Genomic DNA, 17,979 nt, shown 5'->3' on the forward strand with positions numbered 1-17,979 from the left:
TGTGTGTTTATATGTGTATGTACATATGTATACATATATATTTCATTTTAAATACAACTCAAGTAGTGAAAGTCCCTGAAACTCACCTTTCCTCCTGCCCCAGAAAAGGGATATCACCGTTAATTGATATATATTACATAATTTGTTCAGATACTTTTTTCCTAAAGCAACATTGAAATAGCAACGACACACGCCATCTTTAGGATGCCATGCTGAGGAGCGCATAACTTAGCTTGTACATCTAATAACAGATCAGGGGATTTGAGGTCCTCGTTAACAATACCCCTTGTGTTAATTTCTTTCCTAGGGCCTTATTTTGACTTGGTGGGCTAGCTTTTCTTGAATCACAAGTATATTATCTAAATAGTATAGCTGGCTCATCATTACCTCTTCTCTTGAAGCAAAATCATCTATAATAAAGCTCTTGAGTTTTCAAAAATGATAGTATGTTGTGAATTTACAACGTTTTAGAACTGAAGCCAGTAGTAATGGAAGTTTTGAAAATTGGAACACTTCCTCAAATCCATTTGACTTGCTGGGATTTGGAGCCTAAATAAATAGAGTGGGAAGTTTCTAACTTCGAAATTAAGCTACTGTTATGGTTAATTTTGCGTGTTAACTTGACTAGGCCACAGGGTACCCAGATATTTGGTTCAACATTATTCTGGTGTCTGTGAGGATGCTTCTAGATGAAATTAACATTTGAATTGGTGGACTGACTAAGGCAGATTGCCCTCCCTGGTGTGGGAGGGCCTCCTCCAATCCTTTGATACCTGAATAGAACAAAAAGCTGAGTAAGGGAGAATTTGCTCTATCTTCCCTGACTGTCTTTGAACTGGGACGTTAGTTTTCTCCTGCCTTTGGACTCAGACTGGAATTTACATCATCAGTTCTCAGGTTCTCAGGCCATTGGACTTGGACTGGAGCTACACTATTGGCTCTCCTGGGTCGCCAGCTTGCAGAGGCTAGATCTTGGGACTTTTCAGCCTCTGTAATTGCATGAGCCGATTCCTTACAATAAGCCTCTTTTCTCATTCATTTTTCTATATGTGTGTGTGTGTGTGTGTGTGTGTGTGTGTATGTATATACACACATTCATATGTGTACTCTTGGTTCTGTTTCTCTGGCAAACCCAGACTAATATAGCTACTTGTTTTTCATTTTTTGAAATTATGAAATATTTTAACAATATAAAAAGATGTCATGAACCCTGTCATATGGTACACTGAGGACACAATGTCATTTTTATGGTGGTCTTGCCCAAAATGTATAATCACAGCCTAATAATGAGACAATAACTGTCACAAACTGAAGAAGACTAAAGAGAAATAACAACTAAATGCACTGTGGGATTCTAGATAGGATTATAAGAATAGGAAAAGGACATTAGTGGAAAACCTAGGGAGACTTCACTATGTTCTTTATTTTAGTTAATGGTATTGTACAAAGTTAATTTTCTGGTCTGATTATTGTAGTATGATTGCATAAGATATTAACATTAGGGGGAGTGGGGTGAAAATATATGGATAATGTGTTTGTGACTTCTCTGTAAGTCTAAAATTAGGTCAAAATAAAAAAATTTAAAAAGAATACATAAAAATATAGTAAATGATGTAACACACACCTATATACTTATAACTCAGTTTGGTCAAGTCTTAAATTTTGCCATATTTGATCCATTATTTTTTTGAAAAGAAATAAAACATTTTAGATAAAACTTAAGTCCCTTTATATCCCTTCCCTGATCCCCTTTTTTCCCGCTTCTCCCATGATTACGATCCTGAATTTGATGTTTATTTATCTTGTGCTGCTATAATATGATTTTACATATTAATATATTGTTTTACCTTTGGAGACAAAAACCAATATAAATATAAATTTACTTAATACCACTGAACTGCACACTTAAAAACTGTTAAGATGGTAAATTTTGTGTTATGTGAATTTTGCCAAAGTGAAAGAAATTTAGGGGAAAAAAAACATGGTAAATGGACTACAGGTGATGCTCTTTGGAAAAGAGGAAGTATCCATGGTTTATTTTGCTTTGCAACAATTATTGTTGACAAAGACATCCTTTTTCCAAACCAATTTCTTAGCTGAAATATTTGCAGTGTTTATCTTGGGGATTAGGGAAAGGACAGGTATAATTTCCTATGCTCTATATGTTCATTCCCAAACAGACAAAGCCTTATCAAAGCTCATGTACTTAATTAAAGGAGGATGGTGGTGGAAATAGTGTTTTGGTGTGAGCAAAGTTAAATGGTGCTTTCACATGTTCGGTCATTTAATTTTCATGACAGTCCTCTGAGTTGTGTGTTTTCATCCCAGTCTTAACTTGTGCAGTTCATATTACCCAGATCTGCCTCCAGAGTCCAGAGGCCCTCTGGAGCTAGGTTGCTGCTGCTGGGAACCAGCCTCAGCTGATTTGTTTCTACATCACTGGTGAATATGGTTAGTCAACAAGGAACAGTAGATGAGAACTATACGTTTCCTTTCCCCCAACTTCATCACCCAGTATGAAAGAAACTCACAGGTTGAATTCTGCCACACACACAGCATATAATGGCAAGCAAGCATAAAAACATTATAGTGTTGTTTTGTAAGCTCCAGAATTGTGCTGCCCAGCAGGGTAGCCACTAGCCACATGCAACAATTAAAATTAAATTTTAAAAAATGGTTCTTCAGTCATTCTAACCACATTTCAAGTGCTAAGTGACTACCTGTAACTAGTGGCTACCTTATTGCACAGGGCAGACAAAACTTTTCCATCACTGTAAAAGTTCTGTTGGACACAGCTGCTCTGGAAGGTCCCGTGGTCTGTCCTCTTGTGCATTTGGATAGCACTGTGAAAGAAAAGTTTTGTTAGAGGCAGATGGAACAATCCTCTAGCTAATCTATCAGGATTTAGCTAACTTTCATGTCAGGATCAGGTGATAAAATTTCCTCCAAAGTGTCTAGAAATAGGACTAGTGGGAATCTTTAGCTGAGGGTACCATTTTGAAAGGTTTAGACAACTGGGTTGGATAGAGTCTTATATTCAGTTTATGCAAGAGAGGGAATATTTGTACAATACTTAGAGCCCATTGTGAACATCATTTGATCAATGAAAAATCATGTACGGCAGCCATTATGCTGTGAGAAACATAGTTGACTGGATTTTCTGTTTATATGAGCTTTTGATTAGTCATTCAAGTGCTGACTGCCCCAGAGTACAGGTTAAAAATAATTATCACCAGGCTTCCCTGGTGGCGCAGTGGTTGAGAGTCCGCCTGCCGATGCAGGGGACACGGGTTCGTGCCCCGGTCCGGGAAGATCCCACATGCCGCGGAGCGGCTGGGCCCGTGAGCCTGCGTGTCCGGAGCCTGTGCTCCGCAACGGGAGAGGCCACAGCAGTGAGAGGCCCTAGTACTGAAAAATAAATAAATAAATAATATTTATCACCTTTGCTAACTTGTTCATGTTGAAGTAATTTGAAAAATCGCAGACAGTATAATAGCCTGTGTATAGATTGTCTCATTTAGTCTTTACAACATCCCTTTGCAGTAGGCATTGCAGGTATTAACCTCATTCGGGGCTTGATTGAATTCCCCACGGTCCTGTGGCCAGGCTATTACACGATGGAATCAGTTTCTTTTTTCATTGAATGAGAACTCAGTGCAAATCGTTTGTACAATTGCCAAACAAAAGCATATAACTTTTCTTGTTTTATTTCTTAATGTCAAGGCTCATACCTACTTCAGGCCAAGATTGATAGTGCCTCGTGCAACACCAAATACAGAGAACCTATAATCCTTTCCTATCTCTCTGTTAAAATATGTCCTGTATTTTTCAGTTTTTTTTTTTTTAATAAACAACTGCATGCTTTCCATTTGAGTGCTCTATCAAGTTCCAGGCCACTTCTAGCAGCAGCAAAGTCATTTTCAACCTGAATTTGCTTAATCCATAAAGCAGCGATAATAATGTCTTCTTTGCAGAGCTTTTGTAATGATTGGAGATTATATATGTGGGATGCATGGCAGTTGGTTTATTTTCATTGCATCACTGAAGAATCTGCAACATCCTCCTCTTTTACTGGCATTGCCCCTCTGGGAAAAATGTTTTTATTTTATTTTAAAATTTAAAATATAGACCCGTTGCCAACTCTGATCGTGTATTAAAATCATGTGTGCGTTTAATAACTATACTTGCGTTATGGTTATCTGAATGTCTCCCCTCACTGGTTGGAGCCTCCAGAAGGGCAAGGCTGGTCCGTGTCATTCTGGGTGGTATCTGCATCCTCCAGCAGGTGCCAGATCTGCTAACCTGTCTGGGATTCTGGTGGTCATAGGGAGCCATCTTTCCCAGTGTGTAACTTACAAGGGAGCAACACTGGAAACTTTTCCACTTCTAGTGTATCTTCCAGTTGGGGTGGAAATACCCAGAAGGGATCTTTTTGGGGCTAAGCATTGGTGAAATGACTGTCATCCCATCTGGATGTTCAGATGACATAGATGCAAATTGTTGAGGCCAACCGTTGTTCTCCCTTTGATACCATTCTAAATTGGGTAGACGGTTTCCTTGGTGGAAGAAATTTTCCGCAAGAAATTTTTGGGAAAGGATGGGGAGGCTGTAGACTCCACAGGTGCTTTTAGTTACCTCGTTAGCATTTTGCTACCTTTCCTTAAAGGACTAGCAGTAAAATGCTCAAAATGCAAAGACCTTTGTTCACATTCTCTAGGGGATTGCAAAGGAAAGGGGTGAAGGTGGGAGCCAGGGATTGGAAATCTGAGGAGATGAGTTCAAGGTTGATTATCTAGAAGGACTGGAGAAGAGTTCAGAGGCAGATAGGAGCTGGCCTCCAGTGTTGTTCTTATATTCTGGAAAATCAGAAAGATGGTGGAAAGTATCTGAAGAGTGAATGAAGCCTGAACGTGAATAGGAGCAGGAAATGTGAATGCCAATTATAATAGTTAACTTCAGTTTAATTAGAAGGGGATCAGAAGAAAAGCAGAATGGGAACAAGTGAGCCGGGGGTGCGGTGGGATGTGGACTGGATGTCTGTCTGCATCTCTCTGGCCATTTTCATCAGCCACCACAGAGTTCCCACCAGTAGATACTGCCTGCGGCCAAAGCCACCTGTCCTGCTCTCCCTCCCACCTTTAAAGGGTTTATGGATTCAGTGCCTTATATTTCTGTCCAACCTTTTCTTAGCACAGATAAAGCTTCTCTCCACTCCCCTGAGGCTGAATACAGTTAAGCTATGGGGGAGGTTCCCCACCTCTGGCTCAGATCTCCGGCAGCATCTGTGAACGGATACTGTTGTATGTCTGCACAGTGGTCTCCATTTAGTTATGAACCACTTGTGCACGTCTCCTTCTGGAAGGAAGCTTGTTACCCAGAATGCACTTGTGGTGGCCTACCAGCTTTGGAACTGGTTAATGAAAATGACATTGGTTAATGAAAATTGTAGGAAATGCTCAGGCAAGACTTCTTCAGATCTTTTAATGTTAAAAATAGCTTTTTAAGAGAGCTATAAAAACAGTACAAGATGATTATGGAAAATTAGAAGATACAAGGCAAAGAGAGGAAATCCTTTTAAAAGCAAAACTTTAGGGATGGAAATCAGAGCAGTGGTTGCCAGAAGCTGGGAGCAGGGAAATGATATCTGTTGTAAGGGGACCAGAGGGTGCTCTTTGGGGGATAGAAATAATCTATATCAGCATTGTCCACCAAAAATGTAATTTGAGCCAGAAATGCAAGCCAGTAACTTTTTAACTTTTAATTTTCTAATAGGTACATTAAAAAAGGAAAAAGAAACAGCTAGAATTATTTAATCTGTATTATATTTAACCCAATATATGGAAAATATTATAATTGCACCATATATTAGTAAGATTTTTACATTCTTTTTAAAGATTTTTTTTGATGTGGAACATTTTTAAAGTCTTTATTGAATTTGTTACAGTATTGCTTCTGTTTTATGTTTTGGTGTTTTGGCTGCAAGGCATGTGGGATCTTAGCTCCCTGACCAGTGACTTAACCCACATCTCCTGCACTGGAAGGCGAAGTCTTAACCACTGGACCGCTAGGGAAGTCCCTAGATCTTTTGCATTTTTTTAAACCAAGTCTTTGAAGTCTGGTGTGTATTTTACACCTCGGAACATCTGATCTTGGACCAGGCACATTTCAAGGGCTCGGTAGCCACATGTGGCAACTCTACTAGGCAGCACAGCTCAACATTGTTTTGGTGGTAATTACACGATCGTGTACATTTATCAAAACTCATTGAATTGCGAAAAAAATACATGCACCCCGATGTTCTTAGCAGCACTGTTTACAATAGCCAAGACATGGAAGCAACCGAAATGTCCATCGACAGATGAATGGGTAAAGAAGATGTGGTATATATATACAGCGGACTATTATTCAGCCATTAAAAACAATGAAATAATGCCATTTGTAGCAACATGGATGGACCTAGAGATTATCATACTAAAGTGGAGTAAGACAGACAAAGACAAATATCCTATGATATCACTTATATGTTGAATCTAAAAAAATGATACAAAGGAACTTATTTACAAAACAAATAGACTCACAGACACAGAAAACAAACCTATGGTTACTAAAGGGGAAAGGGGGTGAAGGAGGGATAAATTAGGAGTTTGGGATTAATAGATACACACTAATATATATATAAAATAGAAAAACAACAGGGTCCTACTGTATAGCACAGGGAACTATATTCAATATTTTTTAATAATGGAAAAGAATCTGAAAACTAATACATATATATATATAACTGAATTAGTTTGCTGTACACCTGAAACATTGTAAAGCAACTATACTTCAATAAAAAATAAAAAGTTAAAAAGTTAATGATTATGTAATTTTTTAAAAAACTCATTGAATTGTATACCTAAAAAGGATGACTTTTGCTTTATTTAAATTTTATATCAATTTAAAAAAACCATTTTCCTGCTAGCCAGAATGAGCCATGAACATCTATTAAAATTATCCTCTTAAAATGCATCTCAGAAATGGAATTTGGCAATTTTTTGAAAATGGAAGTTATAAAAGCATACATTAGAACCACCCAAGGCTAGCAATTTTTGTAGACTTCAGATGTATATGTATGTGGTGGGGGGTGTGTCTGTCTGATTTTCCATTACACAGCTCAGTTTAGAAAGGGCTGGTGAAAATTGAATTAGTGCAATTTTAAAAAAAGGGTTTAGATGTCTTTGACAAAATAAAGATGAAGACAAATTGTTTTGAGAAAGGCCCAGTGCTAATTCTAGGAAAGAGCTTGTCATTTTCTCTTCTGTTTCATGGCTACTTCTCTTGCAATGGTATTAAAAATCACTTCTCTCTTTCTTCTGCTTCTGTTATGTAACCTGCTTTGTAGTAACTATTTTGACAGTGGATCTGTCTGTCTGCAGGCGTTTTGGGGGTGTGTTGGGGGGGGGACAAGGATGGAGCTCATGTACCCACTCGATGGGAGGAGGTTGGTGGGGCAGCTGGTTGTGGGAGAGTAAGTTTAACTTTCATAACTAAAGCCGGGAAATATTTTTGGCTGTGGAAAGATGTGTCACTAATTATAAATAATGTCTTTTGCCTTTTGGCAGGTATTTTGGTATTTTCTTTTTACACCTAAAATTCTATGTTTACATTTTGTTGAATCTAAGGTACACATTAACAATTTCCAAATAAATACTTCTAAGAGAAATAGATGAAAAGGATATCTTCTAAATGGCCCGGGTATCTGGACTGACAATAAAAAGATAAAATTCATTGGGGCTGAAAAGTCAATTCCATAAGTGTAGGCTGGGGAAGACACCTGATAAGAAATTATCCCACAGTATTTGTAGAGGGCAAAGTGTGATACCATTGTTTTAAAACTTTACAGTCTGCAGGATACATTTAAGATGTAGACCACAGGTTAGGAACAAGATAAGCTCTTGTCATTTTGTTTTATTTTAGTTCAGGTCTTAGTTAAGTGTTTTGTGTTCAAGAAGCAATTCATCTAAGTTTGTAGTTAACAAGATGAATCTCATCTACAGCAGGGGTGATGGAATTTCAATGTGCATTGAAGATGCAGTTTCCTGTCCTCGGAAGTTTCTAGTTTAATAGACTAGAGTTGGGGCTTAGAATCTGTCCTCTCAACATACACTTGCCAGTAGACTCCACCTTGAGAAACACTGATCCAGAACAGCTGTTTAGATTTGATTGGATTTTCTCTCTATATTAGACACACTATGGTGAACTCACATAAAAGGTAGGATCCTGTTGGGAAGGTGCTAACGTAGCTTATAACACAAGGCCGCATTCCAAGTGGTCCAGATGGAATGAAGTGAGGGAGCTCAGAGCGGGAGGGCAGTGCCACCCACAGTTGACTCAAGGATGTGGGTAGGATTCAGGTTAGTGGAGACAAAACTGGGTGTCCAGGCACCTTGAGGGAGATAGTGTGCAACCCAAAAGGGAGACGGCATCACCTGGGGAAGGAGCCTTACTTAGATGTTGACTATGATTTTGGAGTGCCAAGGAAATTTTAACAGGAAAAAAGAATTATGAAAATAAGGAAGCAACACGTGAAAGAAACCTGATTGATTCTTGTCAGTGGTCCTTAAACTTGAATGTGCATTAGAATCACTTGGAGGATTTGTTAAAGTATAGGTTGCCGAGGCCCACCCTCAGCGTTTCTGATTTCGTGGGTCTGGGCTGGGGCCTGAGAATTTTCATTTAAGTTCCCAACTTCTGCCGATGCTGCCTGGTCTGGGAACCACACCCCGAGGCTCACTGCTGTTAATGAATTTGGTGTCTTGATTTATCAAGAATCCACGGATGAAGACTGGAAGAAATCCCAGGGGCAAGATGGATAAGGAGATGGCCATCAACATGTTATGTGGCCTAGAATGCCTACCACTTGGGCTGTCTTTTCCCCTTTTTCTTCTGAGATTTCTTTACACTCAGAGCAACTGATCAAACCAAAAATACCCTGGGGGCGGGGTCAGGAATGTGGTCATAGAGAATAATTTGAGAACTATAAACGTGTATTCATCATATGCCCAGAGAACTTCCAAAACCCTGATTGAAATTGTATCATCTTTGAGGACCAGCATTTACTAGACTATTCACCCACTGCTTTATAGGAATCTCAACTCTAAAACTGAACTCATGACCTTAACCCCTCAAACTTGCTCCTCCTGCAGTGGTCTTTATAAATGGCATCATCCTCTGGCCAGTTTTTTGTGTCATAGGCTGGACGTGATCTGGGACATTATTCCTTCCGTCTCACACTTAAGCCTGCATCTAATCATTCACAAAGTCCCATCAATTCCATCTCCCAGTATAGCTTGTCCACTTCACTGTCATCACGTGATCACCAGTGATGATGCTCAGTCACGTGATCATCATCACCAGTTCTCACACGGACCTTCCCACACCTTCTCTGGCTCCCTCTGATTCATTATCTACACAGAAGCCAGAGAGACTTTTTTTTAGAAACACAAGTTGTATCAGGTCATCGCTATGCTTAAGACCCTTCAATGTCATCCCTCTGCATGACATGGCCCCAGCCAACGTCTCCTCATTTTGAGCCACTCCCCTTTATTCTTTAAACTCCAGTCCCACTGACTGTGTTACTTCCTGAACTAAGCACAAAACCACTGCTCTTTGCTGAGGTGATTATAGACCTGTATCCCAAGGGTATCCACAGAGAAGGTGAATGTGACACTGCTCCTTAGAGAGCTTTTGTGCAATTAGAAAATGGTGGCCCTCAAGGGAGATGCAGCACCTGGGCTGAAACAGGCTGGATTTCAGCCTCCACTCACCAGGGCAGGGCATCCTGTACAGGACACAACCTGCACAGCCAGAATGATGACCCTGACTTGAAGATGTCAGTTGGTTCACCTCCAAATTAAAATAGGTCTGCTTGTCGTATTTAGAAGCAGAATATTGGACAACTTCTGGAAATTCCTGATAGCCCAGTGACTTAATAAGAATTGTAAATATGAAAAGGCTTTTACCGCGGAGCTATAGAAATTGTTCTTTGCGTGACCAGGATAACATGTACATGTCTTTCTAAGCCAGCATGGTTACATCTGTGCTGCCTGATCAGAAGCCTCATCTCATAGTTGAAGATCAGGAGTGATTTACAATCTAGAATGTCGCTGTCAGCTTGCGTCTAAGTTTGAAACTGAACACGTAAAGCCCCAAGACTACTGTGGTTTTCCTGTGTGGAGGAGGGCCTCCAGTTCATCAGAGAGGCGTGGCATTCTTTCATACGATGTGTTTGCTCTTGTGAAAAATGACTTGAAGTATTTAGGAGCTGGCAGCAGAAGAGATGGGAGGAGACCTAATTCTTGCTGGGCATGAGTCATCTTAATACAAATCTAAATTGAATGTTTTATTAAGCAGTTTCATTGTTGGTACAGAACTATTCCTCAATCCTAGGTTGCTTTGATGTACATGTTATATATCCACGTGTCCTCTGCCAGGATCCTAGCATAGACCTCTCCCTGAACAGACACTGAAGACATATTACGTATTATGATAATTTTGCTTTTGATTTGGGGGCAGTTTTGTTTCTTGTTTTTAAAGTCAGTGTTGAATATTCAGGGGGTGTTTGTCTTTTTTCAGATGTATGGGAGTGCCTAAATCTTATTTGGGGGGGAGTATAAGAAAGTATGAAAAACAACCATGCATACTTGATACCGTTGTAATTTCAAACGACTAATGGACGCTCCCTGCAGGTCATTGCTGGGTCTCTCAGTAGGAAAAGAATTTGAATCTGGGAGCAAGCAGTCATTTTGTAAGTGTTTGTTATGACATGGCAATTGCTGAATATGCTGTATCTAATTGAATTAGTGTATCATATTCATTACTGGATCATAAGGGCGGTTGTTGAATGTTGTTACTGAAAAGAGCGTAACATGGCCAGCACATCACGGCCTTAGAAAACTCAATCTTCTAAACAGAGCTGTAGCTGGGCCTTTCAGGCCAGCTGAGCTCTAAACTCTGCCTCCTAGGGTGCCCTGTACCTTCGTAATCATGGGTCCCCTTATCCCTGGCGGATGGTCAATCTGCTGCTGTCACAGCCCAGCACCTCATCCTAGGCCTCACCACCTGTGATAGTTCGCTAGGGCTGCCACGACAGAGTACCCCAAACTGGATGACGTAAACAACAGAAATTTATTCTCACCGTTCTGCGGCTGAAAGTCCAAAATCAGAGTTTGGCAGGGTTGGAGGCTTCTGAGGACAGGATCTGTTCGAGGCTTCTCTCCTCGGCTTGTAGATGACCGTCTTCTCCTTGTGTTTTCACATCATCTTCCATCTATGCACATGTGTCTGTCCAAAGTTCCCCTTTTTATGAGGATGCCGGTCAGAATGGAATAGGGCCCACCTGAATGATCCCATTTTAACTTCGTTATGTCTGTAAAGACCCCCTCTCCGAATGAGGTCACATTCTGAGGAACCGCACTTATAGTTGAGCTTTGATACAAATGAGCCTCAGCAATCTAGCTATACTTATTTTGGAATCTTCCTTAAATCACCAAAGAAAATCTGTAAATTAGCTGAATTTTCACCCTTTTTCGGTACCCAACAGAGCACCTTAGTGTCGGCAGTGTTGCTTCTGCGGTTAACAGTACACTCTCTCATTCACATTCCATGAGTCATTAGGCCAGAAAGTGTTAGATAAATGAAAATAGATATGAGAGCAGCACCTTTAATAAGGGGGCTTTGGCCACGCCCTTTCCACCCAAGTCCATGACCTGTAAAACATCTAACCCATTCCACGTTCGGAGGATTTAACATCCTGTAACATGTTGATCTGTAGTGTGTTTTTACTTGACACTTGTTTTGGTTACACCACTCATGCGTAGCCTTTATTTGCCACATAAGCCTTGTTTAGCTGAGTGGTTTTGACACTAACAGCTCTCCAGTGCTTTGGGCTGACTGTTTATTCCAGGAGTTTACAGCTGAATTTTCTGGCAGGTCATTCTGACACTGTCTAGTGATTCCTTTGGATATGTAGGTTCTTGAGCTGAAGGATGTCTTCCTTTTCTCCTCAGGGCGTTTCCCAGTTTCTGGAAGATGGAGGTATCTGCCAAGCCTCTCCCGCTGTAGACCCCTGGCTCCTGTCACACTTGTATGCCCCATCTGTATTTTTAAACTTGCTCCTTCCCCCGTTCCCAAGCATGTTATATGTTAATGTCACTGGTATGTACCTTGTTAGGCTTCTGGGCATTGAGACACAACCTATTTTTCATTTCTCCTAGCCTAGGAGACCAGGACGAATGGGAGCTTTTCTCCTCTCTCTACTAAATGAGTCAGGCTTTGTCTCTTCTTAGGCATATTCTATAATATCAGCAATCTGCTAATAAAACTACCCATCCCTGCAAGAAGCAGAATTTGGGGCTGTTTAGATACTGCATGGCATCATCATCTGTATGTCTATGAGCCTGCAGCAATGTGGAAGGAGACCAAGGTCAAAGGCCCTTTCTGACTGTGTGTGAATGGGCCTAGTAATCTTTACTGTTAAGATGAAGTGGAATATTATAAAATTTCTACTAAATAAGAAATAAATATATCAGTAAGGCTATCAACCATCTCAGCTTTCCTTTAAAACATAGATATCTACCCCAGAAGTTCTGTCTCTGGCTGGTTTCTTTTTATTTACAGAAACATGAGCTGTTGACTGTCTCTAAGCAGAGGAAGGCCTGGGACGGTTGTGAAGCGTCAGAGGTAGATCTGTAACTTACGAAGGGTGACGGAAAGAATTTGAGAGTTGTTCGTTTGTTTTTTGGGTGGGATTTTTAGGTCTAGAAGGTTTTTAACATGTTTATTGGTGGAGTGGAAGGAAACAGATGAATAGAAAAGATTGAAGGTGTGAGAGAATGAGGGGGTGAATATGGAAAAGGTTGGGATGGTATCGAGAACACGGTGGAGAGTTTTCCCATGACAGAGGGTTAAGAGCCGGGAACAGGCAAGTAAGTATATACAGAAATTTTAGATAGAGGAGAGTTCCCTGGGATTCTCAGTAAGGTAGGGTGTGAAGTAATCTACTGAGATGAAGGGTGGGCAGGAATAGGAATAGACTAGGGGAGAGTTTAGTAGGAATTTTTAGAGACAGCCATTATGAGGAATGTGATAGGGAGGGAAATAATGATGAATAAAAGGACTGTTGAGTAACATTAAGCGCCCATTCGAGATTAGATAGCAGGCATTTGAAGTGGAGCCAACCCAGCTTCCTCTAGCAGTGCTCGGTGCAACGAAATCGAGACACAGCAAGGAGTTTCATAAGGAGAAATACATTTTTCATGCTGTATTACTATTTGACAGAAGGCAGGACTTGAAGGCATCCTGAGATTAAGATAATTCCAAGACATTCAATACACATGGTATAAACAGCAAAAACGTAAAAAGTATACTTTTACATAGTAAAAAAGTATAGTTTCATACTTACACAAATATACAAATGCTATATGTATTTTTATCAATATATTATGTAAAAATAGTATATTTTGATGAGTACATAGTAAAAATGTATATTTTTTATGTATATACAAGTATATTATTCCTTTGCCTTGTTTTTAAGCTCAAGCAAACACTACGTTAAGTAGAATGTGTACCTCAATCACTTAGAATATCCAAGTTCGGGGTTGCCACTTGAAAATAAGACTGATGCTGAAGTTGGCTAGGGAAAAGGCATGTCTCTGGCACATAGGCCCACCTAACCAGGTCCATGAGGCGGACTTTGTTGGAAAGCAAAGGTAGAAATTGGGGATGGTCACTTGAATGAAAGTTCCTCAGTGCCTAGAATATTTACTGGCACATGGTGGGTGAATGATAAATATCCTTTGAATAAACATGTATATGTGTGTACGAATGAATGTATGGATTAGCCATGTCATTTTGAAGCACTAGTCCTACCGGATAAAGTATGGAGAATCCTGATTAAATTGGTTATTGGTAGCCCAACACTAGGCATTCAGCATATAGCTATGGTGAAAGCGAGCTTTCAAATTCCTGTTAAGACAATTGAACATATTTTACTTCACTTTTCTTCTCTGTCTCCCCCATTCCTTTTCTCCTGAAAGCTGTGGGTTGCCAGCACTTTTATTAAACTGAAAACAAAAATCTAGGTTGATGATCTAAGACATAAAGGAGCCAAACAAGTCCATTAGTGTACTGTTCTTTAATATGCAATACTCTATAGCACATTTGGTGGTGATTAATGAATAATTTTGTGTTGATGGATACAAGCAATTGGTTATTTGTCTGCTCATGAAACCTGTATTGAGTATATGTCCTGAGCTAAGCTTGGTAAGAAATCATTAAGAGCGGGATCTTAATTCTTAAAAAGCTTAGTCTGGTAGAGACAACATTCCACGGACCTAGTCAGGTGAGCCTACCTGCCAGAGACATCCCTTTTCTTTAGCTAAATATAGCGTCTAGTAGAGATAACCAATGGCTCCATATGGTACCTGGCAACAGAGGTTAAAAAAAAAATGCTATGGGAGTACTTGATGCTGTGGTTGTGGATTTTCCGTGGGTAGTCTGCCATGACATACAGCTTTCATGTACAAGATACAGGTACTTCATTAGGCTTTAGCGTAAAGGATGGTGGGGATGACTCTCAGTGGATGATAATTTTATAGTTCTTCTTGCTTCCTTCCTTTGGTGGATGGAAGGAGTGCTTGTCATGCTTGGGTTGGGAGTGGACGGTTAGTCGCCTCAGTAAATGGCCACTCCATCTTTCTATTGATTAGGCCACGGGCTTGAGTCCTTTCTTTTTTCTAAACACTGTATCAAATTCTGTTAGCTCTTCCATCAAGATGTAGACAAGGTGATAGGAATGTTGATATCTTGTTAGGGGGTGTGTTACATAGGTATGTGCATTCGTCAGAACTCATCAAACCATATAGTTAAGCCCTGTGCATTTCACTCTGTGTAAATTCCCCTTCTCAGTCTCCCTTTCCCCACCTGGGCCTCAAATACCAAATACATGAAACTCTCCTTCCTCAGGGCCTTTGCACTGGCTATTGTTGCTACCTGGAAGTTCTTCCTGTATAGTCACATGATTTTCTCTCTCACCTTTTTTCAGGGCTTTGTTCAATGTCATTTTATCAGTGGGGCCTTCGCCGATTATCATATTAAAACAGTAACTCCCTGCCATTCCCTTTTTGCACAAAGAGCCAGCAGAATGTACAATTAAGATCATGGGCTCTGGTTTCAAATCCATCTTCTAGAGCTGTATGACTCAGGTGCCCTTTCTGTGCCTCAGTTTTATCACCTAATATCATGTCAGTAGGGTTATTGTGAAGATTTAATGAATTAATACACGAAAAGCACTTAAAACAGTGCCTGATACATAGTAAGCTAATGTTATCTTTATCCCCTTTCCCTGCTTTGTTTTTCCTAAATTAGTTCTCACCATCTGATTTACTATATATTTAAAATATTTATTTGTTTATGGCTTCTTGCCATTAGAATGTATGCTTCATCAGAGCAACAACTTTTTATTTACTTCTTTTCCTTTTCCATTTTCTTTCTTTTCCTTTACTGCTATACCCTCATCACTTAGAATAGTGCCCGATATGTTATAGGTTCTCAGTAAATATTGTTCAATCAATGGGAAAATGAGCAAACAGGAAAGGGTTTGGGGCAGAGGTCGGCAAACTTTTCCTCCAAAGGGCCAGATAGTAAATATTTGAGGCTTTGTGGTTATAACTGTTCAGATCTGCCGCTGTAGCATGAAAGCTGCCTAGATGATTACATGAACAAATGAGTGTGACTGTGTTCCAGTGAAACTTTATTTACAAAAACAGGCAGCGGGCCAGATTTGGCTTATGGGCTGTAGTTTGCCAACCCTTTGGGTTGGGAAATAAATTTTGGCCTTGCTTTCCTGATTCTCATTATCCTTCCCTTGAGCAGTCTCCCACGACAGCAGTTAATGCTACTCACACAGACCTGAAATAGTAATAACTTGAAAAGCATTATATTACCTATTATTACTTGGCTCAGTCCTCATTAATTGTACAAAGTTTCCATATGTCTTTAAATATCTTAAGAGTGAATAACAATGTTAAGAATATATTTTGTACTTTCAACTGTATAATTTCAGGGGTCTGGTTTTCATTCTTTTTTTCTGCAACAGCTGAAGACATATCTGTACTGCTGATTATGGCCAGAGGCATGTATGCTATAAAATGTTGACATTCCACTTACCGTACAGCCAAGAGTGTAACTGACACTCAGTTGAAATAGAAACCAATAGAAATTACCTACTAGACAAACAGTTTAGTCTTTAAAGTTATTCTAGTCTTATTTCTGTAGAAAACTCTTCCCTAGCCCACAATTTTTACCACTCTTCCCAGTCAGTGTGGTATGCTGGTAATATTCTTCCGTTTTAAAATACAGTGTGCTTTGGGCCATGGTGTGTGAATGACAAACTATGAAATTTTAGTGCAAAATATAATAGCTTTTATTGCTGTATTAAAACAGAGAAGATCAGAAATTATATGTGTTTTGCTGCTGTGATGCATTGTAGTTAGACATGTAAGTAGTTCCTTACAGGTATACATTTGAGGTATTGAGAGTTCGGTTCCAGATCACTGCGTTAAAGCACATATTGAAAAAAAAGGTGATTCACAGGAAGTTTTTGGTTTCCCAGTGCATGTAAGAGTTATGTTTACACTATGGTATAGTGTAGTAGACAGTAGTCTGTCAAGTGTGCAATAGTATTATGTCAAAAAAAAGAACAACGTACATACCTTCATTAAAAAACACTTTATTGCTAAAAAATGCTGTCATCTGAGCCTTCAGGGAGTCGTAATGTTTGTACTGGTGGAGGCTCTTGCCTCAGTGAGATGCTGGTGGCTGCTGACTGATCAGGGTGGTGGGTGGTGAAGGCTGGGAGGCCGTGGCAGTTTCTGAAAATAAGACAACAATGAAGTTTGCCACATCAATTGTCTCTTCCTTTCATAAGCGATTTCTCTGTAGCATGCAATGCTGTTTGATAGCATTTTACCCACAGTAGAACTTTTTTGTTTGTTTTTGTTTTTGCGGTACGCGGGCCTCTCACTGTTGTGGCCTCTCCCGTTGTGGAGCACAGGCTCCGGACGCGCAGGCTCAGCGGCCATGGCTCACGGGCCCAGCCGCTCCGCGGCACGTGGGATCTTCCCGGACCGGGGCACGAACCCGTGTCCCCTGCATCGGCAGGCGGACTCTCAACCACTGCGCCACCAGGGAAGCCCCACAGTAGAACTGTTTTTTGAAACTGGAGTCAATTCTCCCAGACGCTGCCACCGCTTTGTCAACTCAGTTTATGTAATATTCTGAATTCTTTGTTGTCATTTCAACAATCTTCACAACATCTTCACCAGGAGCAGATTCCATCTCAAGAAGCCACTTATTTGCTAAACCAAAAGAAGCAACACCTCATCCCTTCAAGTTTTCTCATGAGATTGCAGCAATTCGGTCACATCTTCAGGCTCCACTCCTAACTCTGGTTCTCTTGCTGTTTCCACCACATCTGCAATTACATCCTCCACTGAAGTCTTGAATCCCTCAAAGTCATCCAGGAGGGTTGAAATCAAATTCTTCCAAACTCCTCTGAATGTTGATATTTTGATCTCTTTCCATGAATCACAAATGTTCTTGATGGCATCTTGAATGGTGAATATTTTCCAGAAGGTTTTCAATTTACTTTGCCCAGATCCACCAGAGGGATCACTACCTATGGCGGCTATAGCCTTAAGGAAATGTATTTCTTAAATAATAAGACTTGAAAGTCAAAATGACTCCTTGATCCATGGGCTGCAGAATGGGTGCTGTGTTAGCAGACATGAAAACAACATTAATCTCATTAATGTTGTACATCATTGTACATCTCCATCGGAGTTCTTGGGTGACCAGGTGCACTGTCAGTGAACAGTAATATTTCGAAAGGAATCTTTTTTTCTGAGCAGTAGATCTCAAGAGTGAGCTTAGAATATT

At 40.1% G+C, this 17,979-nt stretch overlaps 1 protein-coding gene across 8 annotated transcripts in view; it reads left to right on the forward strand.

Moving 5' to 3' along the window:
- The window catches only part of PPFIBP1 (PPFIA binding protein 1), a 177,522-nt gene that overhangs the window by 80,167 nt on the left and 79,376 nt on the right, over positions 1-17,979 (forward strand). The window lies entirely within an intron of this gene.

Source organism: Monodon monoceros, unplaced genomic scaffold, assembly GCF_005190385.1.
Source record: "Monodon monoceros isolate NGI ecotype Baffin Bay Population unplaced genomic scaffold, NGI_Narwhal_1 Super_Scaffold_6, whole genome shotgun sequence".
NCBI lineage: Eukaryota > Metazoa > Chordata > Mammalia > Artiodactyla > Monodontidae > Monodon > Monodon monoceros.